Source organism: Lissotriton vulgaris, chromosome 7, assembly GCF_964263255.1.
Source record: "Lissotriton vulgaris chromosome 7, aLisVul1.2, whole genome shotgun sequence".
Lineage (NCBI taxonomy): Eukaryota > Metazoa > Chordata > Amphibia > Caudata > Salamandridae > Lissotriton > Lissotriton vulgaris.
The window spans coordinates 1,115,290,844-1,115,305,050 of NC_141695.1; positions in this window are offsets into that span (position 1 = coordinate 1,115,290,844).

Consider the following 14,207-nt stretch of genomic DNA (forward strand, 5'->3'; position numbering starts at 1 on the left):
CTGCCTGTTATCCTTGGTCCCATGATAGGACTCCCTGCTGTTATCCATCCTATCGCTATTTCCTCGTTGCCTAGTGTCACTCAGTATCTGGTAAGTTCCCTCTCGGCTCCCCATGTCCCCCGGATTTCGTTCAGGTCCGTGATCACAGGGGTCATGGCGAGCCCTCTCGCAACTCTCATTTTGTCCACTATTATCAGGCACATAGTGAGTGCACTTGAAGCTGTTTTTATACTCCTGCGTTCTTCTATCCCCTTCGCTGTGAACGGGGCGGGACACCCCTCCACACTCCGGGCTTCTGGTCTCTAGTACTGGTCTACCTCCACTCCTGGTACGACAAGTATCTTCTCTATTTTCCTGACACTTCCCGTCCCACTCTGGACTGCTTTCGCCAGCCCCGCGGTGAGTCCGGATCCTGCTATCTTGACTTTCCCCTTCAGCTTCCGCTGCTATCAGGCTCTTGTGAATATCTACTGCTGCATCCCATTCCTTCATGTACTCTCTCAACTCCTGGAAGGATTTCGGTCCAGATCCCCTCAGATCCATCGGCCACCTCAGGCCCCCTGGATCTCCTGTGGGATCTACTGCTGTATGCACTGGGGTACTCCAGTCTCTGGGTCCTGGCTGCTGTCTCGGAGAATTGATTGTCTCGCTCTTCCTCGCCATTTCTGCTCTCTCCCTGTCCACCCGTACCTGTTTCTCCCCTCTAGCTCTTTCTGGGTCATAGATCGACACTATAGGACCTATAGTAACAGGTACTTGCAGGGCGTCGGGTAGTGCATAGGATGTGGCACGCTCCGTTTCTGGCGCCCTTTGTACCACAAACCTTCCGACCACCTGCTGCACCGGACTAAGTTGAGGTAGTTCCTTGTTTGCAGTGGGATCCCAATCTGTGATAGGAAGCGGTCTGTACTCCCCTGTGTCAACCCCCCCTTCACTGCTGAGCGCGGCATTTTCTGTCTCTTTATTGTACGGGGGTGGCCTATCTGTTAGTAACCTATTTATCAGGCTGTCCTCTGTATCGTTCTCATCATCATCCTCGAATGGGCTCTTATTTTCCGTCACCTCTATCACTGGGTACAATTTGTTTACTTCAAGGTTATGCACTCTCCATCTTTTAGCATCCGCATCCCATTTGGCATCCTGCACTGCTCTTACCGATCTTTTCACCCTTTCTTGGCGCCTGTTCTGGTTTCTATTGTGCGCCGCCCTAATCCAGGCATTCAGGGCTTCAAACTCAGTCGGTCTGGGCAGAGGTTTCATTGAGGTCATAACTACTTTTAATCGATGCAATACCTCTAATCTAAACGTCCCGTACTTTGGGAACGTCAGTTCCTCATTCCCTTCTGTAATCTTAGTCCAATTCGAAATCCACAATATAGTGTGCAACCCAACATTTGTCGCCATATAATTTGCCGGTGTACCCTCCGGCGGGGCTTCTTCCCCATCATAAGATCTCCGCCTATCTCTTTTAAACGCCGCTCTTAACCATTTAAAACATTTCATGATTAATCGTACAATTTCCTGCTTCGCTTATTCTGTTTACTTCCTGGTAACAATCCACCAATCCTAGCACGGCTTTGCTAACTGGCCTATCACAGCGCGGTCTCTCCCTTGCCGACCAATCCCAGCGCGGCTCTTTCTGACGTCACTCGTCTCACGGCGCGGTCTCACCCGTACCGGCCAATCCTAGCGCGGCACCTTCCGACGTCACTCGTCTCCCCTTTGCAGCAGTTCCCCTCCTTTCTCAGCTTGTCTCCCGGTCACGCATGCGTCCCATTCATACACTGAAAAATGACTACTTCCGACCAAGCGATCACTTTTCTTGACTGTACGTCCACAGTCTATCTGTAATTGTCACCACGACTGGCGAAATGCCTTTTCAGGCTCTCGTCTCTCTGATAGGTTGCTTACATACAGTAACTTCCGACCAGCGTCCGTTACTCACACACTCACTCTTACGTTCCCCCTATCTCGGTCCTGCGGGCGATCAATGGTACCTCATGACCCCCTTCACTCTGGTTTTGACAATTACTCTGGATGTCCGATACACCCGAACCACTTAAGCTCTCTTCTGAACTTAAGATTTGCACCGGTTGCGCGCGCTCACAACCTGTTCCACAGTCACTCTACAGGCATTCAACTCCGCCAGACATTACAACATAGATTCAACACAAAAACACCGCAATCCAACACGCATGACCCTTTATACTCACTCTCAACCGTTACTGCTGCTTTTCTTTCTCGCGCCGTCAGCACCCTCTTCGGCGGGCGGTTCTTCCGATCATCGATCTCTAGGGGCCTTGGGGTAATCTAACCTGGCCTAGATCACCTTCCTCAAGAAGGCAACCATCCTCTATAGCTACAAACTGGAAGGGCGAGATTTTAGATCCCTATCTTATCACTCCAGATCTAAACCTCGTTCTGGTCGACTGAATCTTTATTGCCTGTCATTGAGGAAAGAAAGTGCATCCAATTCCAGGTTAACTTTGCTAATGATGGACTCGACTCTGAAAAACCACAGACTACTTCTCAGTTTAAAGATTTATTACAGAGTCATTGATAACTGCAAGTACAAGCATCTCAAAATGAGATTCAAAAGATACAGAGGCACTATTACAAACATGTGTTCTCTGAAAGCTCTTAAGCGGGCAAAGAACACTACTAGAACCAGCTCCAGAATTAACAGGGCTGCAAGCATAGACACGAATTGTGATCTATCAGTCATCAAGAGGGAAGGAAGGAACCAGGTTAGGCTGTCCCTACTCTGTACTAGATGGTATCCCTACTTAACAAGATCTCAACCTATCAAAGGTGTCAGCTGTGAATGTCTTCCTAAGAAGATCACCCACTCTCAGTCCTTAGGTGAAAACCTACGATCTCCAGTCATGACCCTCTCTGCCTACCCATCCGCTCTCTGAAGCGTCCTCAGGCGTCTGCTCTAACTCCACCCAGGGGAACTGTCCCTAATACAGAAAAACAATAACATTCGAGACGCCCCTCGAGAGACGCCCCTCACGTGGTGTCGGTTCTGGCTTTTTCCATGATGATCTTCCTCTGGGCCTCGGGTTTAGCGTTGACCTTGCTTCTCAGGCTCTTCTCCGGCCCGCTGATACCCCCTAACCATTCCTGAATCCTCCTCCATGTCTGTGCCAGTCTACTTGAACCAAGCTCTATTCATTAAACTTTAGTCGAGACCCCCTCGCACCGGGCGACAGACATCCACAGCTAGGATCCCAATTCTCATAAACTTCTAACAGAAGTTTGCAACATTTTCCCATCTCAGCTCGGCCTGTACCAGCACGTGTAAATCAGAAAACCTGTTTACCACTTCAGGCCTACAACCCTTTTCGCAGAGGTTTTATTCTCTTCATATTCTTTCATGATTTAAAACAACAAATTAACACTTTAATCGTTTGTTATGAAAACACATCTATGGAATATAAACCTTAACTAATAAACAAAATCATTATAACATTAGTGCAATCCATGTATATGCCTAGGCGTATTTTCCAAACACTTCTGGCCTGGCCATGAGGCCTGTTCCCTTCTATGCCTTGCAGCATGACATTTCCCCATTAGCAGCTACATAACATGGATCATGATTAATCACGTCTAATAAGAATACATTTTCCACGCATTTCCGCGTCAGTCTCATTACTTATATGAATTTTCTATGTTAACTGCACACGTCTAAGTATAACTGAATACCTTTTCAACACTTATAAGCACTTCTATTATAATTGTGCGACTAACTTGCACTTATGGTGCACTCGTGCATTTTAGTTCAGTTTGCGCTCTCTCAATCTTTAATAGGGTTTTATTCGCATTTTAGATGTTATTTCTATATTCATTTTAGGGTCAATCTCAATCTCAATGAGATGTTGTTTTCATTTGAATGGACTTGCCCAACATGCCCAGGCTTGCCAGCAGCAATTATTGGACCCAGGCCAAACACTAGATGCATGGCCCTGACCCAGAGATCCTGCTTTCAGTAACAACTTCCCACCTTCACCAAACTGCATGATCCTGGGCAAATACCTTTCTTCCCTCTGCCTCCTTTTCTGTGATCTTCACATTTGAGAGCATCTTGAAATTATTCCGTTCTGGGTGTGCACTGTACATTAATCTCTCCCATATGGTTTAATAGACAATAATGTTGCTGTATCTATAACAACGTTAAAGACCTTGTATTGGTGGCACAAGACAACTCACTCCCGTCTTGGGGTACTAATACAATTATCATTAGGACACAGGGGGAAGAGTGCCTTTCCAAGATCAGAATTGCATAGTGTCTAATCAGTAAACCTGGTTCAATCCCGGCTGCCAAACTTGACCAAACAGTGTGAACCTAGGCAACTATATTTCTTTCCTGGTCCTCCTTTTCAATGATTATCACGTCAGAGAGCATCTTCAAATAATTCAGTCCAGGGTGCACACTGTAAAACAATATCTCTTGCATATGGTTAGTAGATAATAATGTTGCTCCAGTTCTAAAAATAAAGGTTTATATTGCAGAAACAAAACATTTCACTTGTGTCTTGAGTTATTTTTTTTTAAAAACTGTTTCAGTAGAAAGGGTGTAGTTCACAAAGTGTAATGAAGCTCAGTAGAGTGATATAATCTAAGGTGCTAAACTGAAACAACCCAAAAGAAACTTTCTGTGTAAAAGTTTGCATACAGCTATAAATAAAGTGACAGTCTTTCAACACTTTCAACAGGGCATGAGGGCCAGGGGGAGCTACCATTTGTTCTCCTGAGCCTCCAGGGTGCTACCTTTCCAGAAAGGATGCAATACAGGCAAGGCTGAAATCAATTATGAGACCCGACTGTCATCTCCTTACTACGCTGGCCCTATTGATGCTGGTATCAAAGCAGGAGATGCTTTAGTGTAGGGCACCTTGTTTCTTGTCTCACAGCCTATCCACTCCTGCTTCCCACACCCAGTTGGCTGCGCTTGTGGCTTTGCAGCCTGGGCACAACCTGTTTCATAGCACATGCTACAATTGCAGTGACTTGCCCTGTAGTGAAGCTTCTTCAAGGAGTAAGCTGTAAGGAATTTTTCCCCAACATCCGCCTACTTCCGCTTTGAGGGTGCTGAACATGCATTAGGATTAATAAGGAAGAAAAGGTGCCAGGGCTCGATTTTTAGATCACCAAACTTATTTATTCAGCTGGTGTAAACCTTCATTTCTTAATTTTAGGAAGGTATGCAATCGTCATTATTTCAAAACTTTCAAAAGTATTTACACATTTCAGCAATATACAGAGAAAGAAAAACACCCCTTCTACTGGGGATACAATGTAAACAACATTTCAAACATTTCCAATGTTACAGTATGTTCAAGTGAAAATAAATAAAGAAAAATTCAGAAACAGTTACACATTCATTGTTTCTTAAAAACGAGTTAAATCATGTACACCAAATTGAGTTGTGGTATAATAGTTTTATAATTGTGTCGCCCTATACTATTTTGCGTCTATTTTCAACAGCCAAGTAGCCGACGCGTTTCCAAACCCTTCTTATGGTCAATAGGGTTCTTCCTCAGGGCAAGGCTGTATACCTAAGGTGTAAAAATTGGGGACATTTAGTATCTCCTTTTCCTAAGATTCGAAGTTTGCTTCATGAACAGGCAAAGCCTGTGAGATTTTTACCTTATGTCATGATGTGACTGTTTTCAAGGAATGGGCATCGAGTGAGCTTGAATTTTCACCAACACCTAAACGAAGGTAAGGATTGGCAAGTATAATGAATATGAGTAACTTGCACTTTCATTAACACAATGTGGTTCTCAGTAAAAAATGCGCTGGCACTTACGTAATTGTTGTTAATTTGGTTGTTTTCTGGCTTAAACTTCTCTTTGTGAAGTAGTCTATTGCGCGTTCCCCGGTAAATTCATTCTGTGTGGTTAAGGATTAATAATCAGTCCCGGTCGGGCATATCCCTGTATTGCATTAGGAAGCATATCCTAATACATCAACAATATTTGATGCGGAATCCCTATATTCCAGGGGAAGAAACCTGATCCCAAATGGCAATATTTGAGCACCTAATCATGCTGATGGAAAAGAGAAGTAGAGTTTTTAATCTTCTGATAGGGAGACACTTGTAAATAAAAAATTGTGCCTCACCCATATACAATGTTAATATAGGTTTAACAGTTTAACAAAGAGAGGCTACAAATGTTGACATAAGTGACATTACTGCAACAAAACTATAGGACTTGAAGATTGCACAGCCAGTGAACAGTACTGCTCATGAATGCTTCACAGTGCAAGATATTGAACCCATGGATGAAGCATACCACACTAGGTAGGGGAGCAATCTTCATTCTATATCAGTACATGAAAGTTGGTTAATTTCATAAGAGGTTTAACTATTTCTGGCAGGATTTTTGGCTTCTTGTATGTTTATGGAAATCGTACAAAAGTCAGTGAACCCCTCTCATTCACTCTTTAGAGTGTTAGCTACATGTGTTGTGCCTCTTTTGTGTTAGGGAATTGTGTTATGTTATTTCTGTGAGTACCACCAGTCCTTAACTTATTTGTATTAGTGAAGGTTGTGCTGCCGCTATTCATGTTGTACCATGTAGTGTTGTGAATCTCGGTATAAAACTTTCCAGTACTTGTAAGAAAAAAATATTCACATTGCCAATGCTTGTTTTAATGCATGATGTGAGTGACAAATTAAAGAGGCAGATGTATCAAAGGGTTTTGCCCATTCTGTAAATGTGTTGGTACATTTGGCCCAAAACCTCACAAAATATATGAACAGAGTTTACTTTTGAAATTATGTATGAAAGAAATGATACAAGCAGACTTTGTAAAATTTCAAAACAGATGCATTTGTGAAATTTTAAAACATAGTTCACAAGTGGCCAATTGTGACATTTGAGCAAAATAATTTTATATGCTGGTTTTTTGAGCCCATGGTGAAACTCTTAGAACTACAAGCCCCAAAATGCCAATACTGGCATCTCACTGCTAAAGGGCTAACATTAACACTCCTTAGCAGACCTGCAAAAATCTCAATGTACAGTATCAAGCAACAGTTAGATGTATCTAGAGACACAACAAAATGAAAAATAATGGCCTACCACTGCTATTCCTGCACACATCCTCAGCTTAGAACGTGGTCCGATGTAGGTTTCAGGCTTAAAATATCACTGTGAACTGCCCTTTTTGAACAAGGGCAGCAAATCCTGCAGGTGCTGCCCCGTCGTGGGGGCCAGCAGTGCTCTTGGACCACGTTAAGACCAAAAAAATTATAATCAGGCAATACACACTCCTTTCAAGTCAGCCCAACTGACAGTGCCGGAGTGCTCGACAGGCCAGTCCAATCCTGCCAGACAATTGCACTAGCAGCCAATGCTTTAATTGGGCTGGAAGTCACTGGTACTGAGTACCAGCACTTTTTAATATTTCCCCTTGAGTAACAGATCTTCTCTTTACTCAAGGAGAGTACAGGTACTCATAGGGTCCAACATTCAACAATAGCACAGAGGCTACTGCTTTCAATAACTGTTGCTATACTCGTCAGCGGCCCAGAGCCAAGAAATATTACTGTAGTGCTCCACCACTGGAAGCAGAACCACAAGTCTCTGAGTGTCTGACCAGTGGTGGCTCCTCCACTAAGGCAAAGGAGCATCACCCCACTGCCTTTTGCAGTGAAACAACAGAATAAGAAAATGATGATAACTTGCGTTATTATTATCCTATTTTCTCCTTATTATGCAGATTTGCATGAGGGGGTGGGGACAGGGGGGAGTGAAGTGGTAGGACCCTCCTAAGTGTGCAATGACTGCTTGTCCGGCCCTCCCTAGCCGCCAAAAACAGTCTTGCACACTTAGCATGTTCTCCATGCAGGTTGCATTACAGCCTGCATGGAGAAGATGACCAGGCTTCCAGCCAGCGTATCAGTGCCGAAACACGGCGCTCAGACAAATCACAACCCTGCTAAGGCAGCTTTGTGATTGGCTGACTGGGAGCCTGAGTGTGCTTCCTGTTGAGGCCAAGCGAGGGAGGAATACGGAGGAGAGTCACAGCAAGGAAGCGGCAAGAAGGTAAGCTTATATTTCATTTTTGTTTTAATTATACCTTTACCTATGATCCATGCTGGCAATCGCTGTGTCTGACTGCAGCAAGGAGTAAGACTCCGGAGCCCGCACTGTAATCAGACAAAGAGTAGATTAATTGCTCTTACTGATGTTGTGCATACCGCATACCAGTGTGCAATGGAATTCTTGTCCGGTGGGGCCAACTTACCATCCTCTGCTGCAGCCCACTAGCTGATTATGTTCTGCTGAGGCATGCCAAGGGACATGGCAGGGGGTTATGCACACAATATCTAGAAGTCGGCGCCCATCTCTGCTCAGTCCCAGCCAGTCCCAAGGCCAGACTGGCTGGACTAGGCATCAGTCATTTCCTTTGCTGGCTGGAATGGTGGGGCCTGTTTTGTAGCAGTGCAGAACTTTTAAAAGCACTGCAAATGTCATTGCATATCCAGCAGTTTTCGGGCAACAATAGAAGTGTCAAGATAACTCTGGATATTAATGTACCTGCTGGAAAGAGATGGGAGTTTTGTCTAGTGGCAGTTTTGACTCATCTAAGGTAGCGCAGCTGGAAATAAGGTGTACCATGCATATCAAATAACAGTATTTTATATGCATAGCTCAGTGGGTTACAGATTTTTCCACAGAGGTTCTTTTGCTACTGTGCAGTTCATCAGTTACAATCTTAATCTAGTGCAACGCGTTATGAACTGCTTTCAAAGAGTTGTAGGCAAACTGCATGGTACAGGTTAGAAAGGTTTTTTACCCAGACTTTCATTATTCTGATGTTGCTAAAAAAGCTTTGTATAGTTCGAAATAAATTCTTCTTATGAAAGTTAACCCTAATCACTGTGTTATGTTCTGAAGCCTGAGTTTGTGTTTCTCCAGACAAAGCACTCTTAAACAATGCCTACCTGTATGGATGACATGTGAATCCTACACCCTGCAGTCCCCTTTGCCTTTCATAACATCTTCTATACACTGATTTACACACATGATTCATTGGCTCTGTATATATGTGTAATGTAAAGTGTTCCGACACCCTAGAATGGTATGAGAGGTGCTATACATTTAATGAAATACAAGTGACAGAGGGTTCTTCCTCTCTCTCTCTTCTTCACACCCCTCGTTTCCGCAAATCCAGAACCGGGGGAACCCGATTCTCAGTCCTTGCCCCCCAGTTCTGGAATAGCCTTCCTCTCTCTATTCGCTCCATTCCCATCTACTCCCACTTTCGCAAAGCCCTTAAAACCTTCCTCTTCCTTCAGGCATTCCCCTCTTAAATCTTCCCTGGGTCCCCTCGGCCGAGTTCTTGATCAGGTCCCCAGCGCCAGGAAGCCGCTCGGCCATCGCGCGCTTTATTAAATATTTTATTCATTCATTCATTCATTCATTCATTCATTCAGTCTATGGAGAGATGAGAGGCACTGTTGGAAGGTAATAGTGAGGGAATCATTGAAAAACCCCAACAAAGATAGTGAAATCCTGGTGCAAAGTAAGGTCATTGTTTACTATACTTTAAAAGCTAAATGCAATTGAGTATATAATGACAAATGCTTTGTAGTATGCACAATTGTTTCTCAAATTTTCTCTGGGGGAACCCCCACAAGCCTCCCTTTGTAGTGGCCAGACTCACTCGCTGAGCTCGCTATGCACCGCATGGGGGCTGGTCTAACAACATTTGCCAGGGCCGGTTTGGGTTGCCAGTCCGGCCATGGCCAATCCTTGTGCTGCTTGTACTTTCATGTAGAGTATGCAGGATAGCATGTGTGCCATCACTCACTCCAGCTCCTGCATCATCATACCCCAGGAGGAAACAGTGTGAAAGCCACCAGATAAGTTAGACACAAGACTAGTTATGTAATAGGTGCAGCAGGTATAGTTCTCCTCAAACCCACAGGCTGGCTTTGATTTAAAAGTAAAGCAATTAACACATCTGGCATGTAAACTGTGCACAAACCTCATGTAGAAATGTGTTAAAAAGACAACTATTCATGATAACAATTTGAATTTATTTAACATGCAGAAGCATTTTACTTTAGTACATGAGATGTTCTTATCTCATATAGTGGCATACATTAGAATATTCATGCCCCACATTAACCTGATAGCGATGATATAAGAGACCCGAGAGGCAAATCACTTGTCGTTTGTAAAAGGTGTCAGCTCTAAAATGTGATGATGGAAAAAAATGTGGCACAATTAAAGTAATTGCTTACGATCACCCAATTTGGTCAAGCAGGGAAGCTAGGGTTTTCCAGTCTTACGTTGTGCAATTCAGCCACTAGATAGGTCCCTCTTTCTCTGTCCTGTACTACAGCAAATGTTAATGGTTTGTGTTTAATTCCTTGAGGAGCTACATCACTACTCGGTGTTAAATAAATGAACATTAATCAATATTAAATCGAATTGAAATACAAAAAGTCTTCTTCGAAAAAGTTACAGTAAAGTTATAACAACTCAATTTTAAAGTTGAGATCACCTGCTTCCCCTGACTTATCAAAGATACTGATTTCAGGAAAGGCTCAGAACCTTCAGTGAAAGCAATCACATACATTAATAAAGCAAAGGTCAAGGAGAGTTTACAAAGTTCACAAGTCTCCTGTCAAGTGTAAAGTTCAGTTGTCCACAGATGTTCACACAGAACCCACTTCTCGAGTTTGTTTTGCATTTTTCATTACACCACTTGGGCCAGGCTCAGCAGGTCAGATGGAATAGCCGTCAAGACCATGTAAAGTGCTGTGAAAGCACTCAGAGAAGGACATAATGTCAAGGATTTTTCAAATTGTCTGCTCTCACAGCAGACTGATCGAAAATTGATTTGCATAGTATATCCCTCTCAGAACACTTACACAGTTTTCTGAAGGGTCTTCATTGTCAGCCCATCATTACAAAGACCGCAGCATAAAAACACAGATTACGCAAAGCTAATTGTCCCCTACGGCAGCGCTATTGGCTTAATCAATTTCTTTTAGCCATGTAGTGCAGTGGAGTGTTGAAAAGTTAGATTTAAAAAGTGGTATGGAGGAGCCAGCCCTGTTCGCGAGGACCTGTGGTCCACTTTTTTAGTATAGGATTCATCTTTAGCTTCACAAAAAATGTTTTACTTATCTCACGTTCGAAGTGAAGTTCTCAGTTTTGGCACAGGATAAAGACAGCACCAAAATGTCCATAGAGAGCAGGAAATGCAGTGCCATTGGAATCCTTGTAGCATCTTGACACCCATTTTCATGACTTTAGGGTGTTTTTTGGGGGGGGACAGGGTGCGGCAAGCAACTAAGAGGGAGTATGTGGGGTAGACGGAGCAAGCAACAACTGGGTGGGTAGACCGGACAAGCAACAATGCAGGAAACAGGTGGTGGGCAGGGTAAGCAACAATGCAGGAGAAAGGCGAGAGGAAGGGGTGCAAGGAAAAGGATAAAATGTACGTCTGATCGTGGCGACAAGCATGACACTGGGCACAGAAAGCAGTACTAGGGCCATGCTCCAGGATGGGGTACGAAGAGGAAGCAAAGCTGGCACGTGTTGACCAAAAAGAGGCAAGGAAATTAAAGTGATGATGAAACCAACCAATGATAAGCATTGGGTGGACTCTAGGTCTAGGTCCCCTAAGTAAAAAAAATGTCTCCCAAGCGACAGAGCATGTGCTGTTTCAAGCTAGACCTAACGTGTAAATGTAGCAGGTGCGTGAAGGAGTGGGCAAATTGTCAAAGAGGCAAAGGTGCCCGCCAAACATTATGAGGGGCATAAAACAGACCACAGTGCCCCCAAAACATGCGTGTCCAGCCAGGGGGAAAGTACCTTTTACCTCACAGATTTGACCACGCTGGACCTTTGCCATGCAGATTAGTACCAAGCAGTGAAATATTCATATCCTTACCATGCAGGTAAGTGTTTTTTTTAAATAACATACTTTTTATGTAACTCAAATAAAGTGAGTTCAGAATTTAGGGATAGGTAAAGGTAAAGGTAAAGGTGAAGGTAAGTACGAGTGACATTAGGGTTCATGTGTATGAAGAAGTAAAGGGAGGTGAGGCTGACTTGAAGGTTCAGGGGTGAGTAGAGCTAAAGAAAGTTGAGGCTGACTTGAGGGTTAAGGGGTGAGTAGAGGTAAAGGGAGGGAAGGGTCACTTGATTGGATAGTATGATGAGGTATGGCTATACAGTATTGTATGTATGGTATGATAGATCATTTTATAGTATTGTATGGTATGGGGTTTTATTGTATGGAATGATATGGAGTGGACTGTTATTATATATAATGTTATGATTTGGTATGGATGGTCATTATATTGTATGGTATGGTATGGCCTGTTATTAGACAGTATGGTACCTTATGGTATGGTTTGGTTTGTTGTATAAAATATAATATGCATTTGCAAAGCGCACTATCACTCGCAAGGGCATCTCAGTGCTGAGCAGGTGTGCGTGCTTTGCCCTGCCCATGGTAGGTTAATTGAAAAGCCAGATCTTCAGCTTTTTGTGTAATTTAAGAAGAGTCTCTCATGTGGAATGGAAGGCAGTTCACGCTTTACGGGTGATTTAAGACAATATGTTAAGGGCTGTTATTTTATACTATGGGGTAGTGCAGTATGTTATGGCCTGTTATCGTAAAGTATCTTATGGGTTAAGTATGGTCTGGCATGCTATTGAGGCATACAACCTATGAACTGCTAACTGCATGCATACACATGCATTTAGGCAACAGGTGATATCACCCTCAGTACAGTTTTAAAGCATGCAACTTACGTTGGCTCTCCAAAATTGAGAATAAAAGGCAGCAATACACGGAATATGACCAAAATGATGACGTATTATAAACAAACACACCCTTAATGAATGGTGCAACAAGTACATTTATTAAAATGTTATAAATTTTGTTGTGATGTTATATAGCTTGGATAAGACTGGCCATAAAAAATCAGCTTACTGAAAAGTGAAGTTTTGAAAAATCTGGAATGCAAACAACTAAAGAGGGGTGCAGTGGGTCCAAGATGGAAAAGCAAAAATGAAGGGGCATACATGCAGCTGGAAACTGAGACAGAAGCGCTTAGGAGAGTGTAAAAAGAAAATACAAACCATACACTCACATAAAAAGTACCCAATCTGAGTGGAAGCAGCTGGAAAAACACTACTCAAGAAATCAATTAGTATTTGGTCCATGGTCCAGGGAAGGAAAACAAAAACAGAGGAGAAGAGAAGCCAATATGCCCATACATACACTCGCGAATGAAAAGGAACAAGAGTGTCTGGTCATAAGAGTGTCTGGACATAAAGCCAAGCAATGGTAAATATTGGGTGGGCTAAATGCCCCTCAGTATGTGTTTTTTTTTTAAACAATAGATTGTCACAAGTGTTGGCACATGAGCACTGTCCCAGGCAAGACCTAAAAATGCATATGCACTGTAAAGAAATCCTTGATTTTATTAAATGCCTGAATCCTTGGGCGCAGCTTGATGATGTCAGAAATGGCGCGCTCTGAAGAGGTTCCGAGACCAAATATAAGGCTTGATCCTTTTCACAGATCCCCTGGCGCATCTTGCCAAGCTACAACACCGGACCGCTTCTCCGCATGTCTTACGGACCCTGCGGCAAGCCTTTTCCTGTGAACTGGAGACAGCAGACCTCAGAGGACTCATGTGAGCCTGATCGCCGGCAGAAAAGCTTTGGGAGACACCAAAGTATGACCGAGGAGCTCCAGATGGCATGTTTAAGGTTCTGCTGGCACATGTGGTCATAATGAGGCGAAATGGACCCACCAGAGTTTTCCTCCATTGAATATCAGCAAATTAGGCATGCACTCCTCCCTGGACCCACCTGAAATTGAGGAACGGGACCAAAGAAAGAAGTGCACGCTTCCCTCTTCCTCAACCCCAGAGGCTCTCCAGGCCTTTTCTAAAGTAGACTCACTCTTTTTTTCTTTTGGGACAACCCATATTTTTCCAATAATGCAATCAATAAAAAACTTTTTTTTTTAAATCTCAGCCCCTTTTCTTATTTGCACCACTCCCACCAGGCCTGACTCAAAACAGTCCAATTGAAAGGCATGGGAAAAGGCATGATATGTGATTTATACGAACACTTAAGAGGGGAGCAATAAGGGAGAGTGCTACAGAGAACGAAGAGTGAGAGATGAAGGAGAAGGAGGGAATAAGAATA